The sequence below is a fragment of the Centruroides sculpturatus genome, unplaced genomic scaffold (assembly GCF_000671375.1).
Source record: "Centruroides sculpturatus isolate CEXI.00-Female unplaced genomic scaffold, Cexi_2.0 scaffold1462, whole genome shotgun sequence".
NCBI classification, from domain to species: domain Eukaryota; kingdom Metazoa; phylum Arthropoda; class Arachnida; order Scorpiones; family Buthidae; genus Centruroides; species Centruroides sculpturatus.
The window spans coordinates 40,441-42,235 of record NW_019386014.1 but is presented as its reverse complement, the minus strand read 5'-3'; positions in this window follow the sequence as shown (position 1 = coordinate 42,235).

The window sequence follows — 1,795 nt, the reverse complement described above, 5'->3', positions numbered from 1 at the left end:
TATATATATATATACGAATAAATCGTACAAGAAAAAAAAGGTCAACTAGTTGCGCACGATATCCCCGGACGGCGAGTCGATTCCCGGACTATCCGGATGGATGGTAACACTATTCCGTGCTCATTTCAACCGATCCGAGTCGTAGGTGGACGAAAATATGAAATAAAATGGTTCAAATTCTTACAAGATATTATTATTATTTATTGTGAAATTTTGCCGCTCCTAAGAAGTGCCGCCCCCACTATGCTACTGGACTCATGTATATGTATAGTCTAGTAAGAAATATATTTTTTTCTTCTAAATATGAATTTGTCCCGGCAATTTTCAATGTAAAGAGGTTCAAACGGTTTAACATTAAAAATTCAAATTCTGTTTCAGATAAAGATCTGCTCTGCAAATTCTTTTGTAAGTAAACGGGTCATCATAACTACTATCTGCATTTCTATTTCGAATTAAGTCAGCCGACGACAATTGTGTAAAAATCGGCTATCTTTGCATTCACACCAGCAATAGTGCAGACATTAGAATGTCCTGTATAAAAGGAAGTTGTCCGAAGGGTTAAGTGTGCAATTAGGCCAGTCACTGTTGTACACATACTAGACAATATTCTAGTCAATTACCAAGCAAATTGGTAGACCTGTAAATAGTATTTAAATGTACCTATTCGTAGGTATTTTTTATTTTATTTTATTTTTGTTTTTTTATGATGTTAGGCATATGTTCAAGAATTAGTTTTATTTTAATATCATGTATAAACCAAGAACAGAGCTTAATCAAATATCATGCCAGTGTTTGCCTCAAAACATAATAAAAAAATCCAGGCAAGTATAAGTCTTACAAGAAAAAAAAAGGTCAACAGGTTGCGCACGATATCCCCGGACGGGAGTCAATTCCCGGACTAACCGGATGGATGGTAACACTATTTCGTGCTTATTTCAATCGGTCCGAGTCGTAGGTAGACGAAAATATGAAATAAAATGGTTCAAATTCTTACAAGATATTATTATTATTTATTGTGAAATTTTGCCGCCCCCTAAAAAGTGCCGCTCCTGCCGCCCCCACTACGCTACGCTACTGTGTTGAACGTATTTGTAGTATGGTTCGTGGATGTCTAATGATTTGTTTTTTTTTGCAAGCTCTTGATGTATTTGCTACTTGTTTATGTCAATGTAAATTATGTCTGTACCAAGAGATTGCAACCATAAGTGATGTGTTGCATAGTTTCTGGCATGATGTGACATTTTCTGCAAGTCTCATNATACTAATTTTATAAAGTGTGTCGAATTGTAAGCTAACTTGTTTAAAATAGCAATCTACAAGAATGTAGATCGGAGTTCGCGGAGGATAAGGGCGGGCCAGGAAGTATCAAATGGTGACTATATATCTAACGAGTAAAGCATACATATATTTTTTTTAATTCGGATAAGTATAAATTAAAAATAACTTTATTATTCTGACATGCTGAGTTTTGTCAATTTAATGTTTAATCGAGGAGATAACAGTAAGACCTTTTGGGGGTCCTCTTCATAATTTTACATCACCGTAAACGGGCAACAGTACATTAGAGCACGTGCCCTCTTTTCGTCTGCGTTGCCTTTTTCCTAATCTCCAAAGAAGCCCCAAATTCTATTATCAACTAACAACAACAAATTCATGACTTCTAGCCTATTCTGTAAATACTGTACAAAAGAAACTAATGAATGATATTTGTCCATTGACTCGTGCAACTTGATCATATATTTGTTACCGCTAAAGCTCGGAAACTCGCTAATCTGCAGATTAACTAGCGTGATCC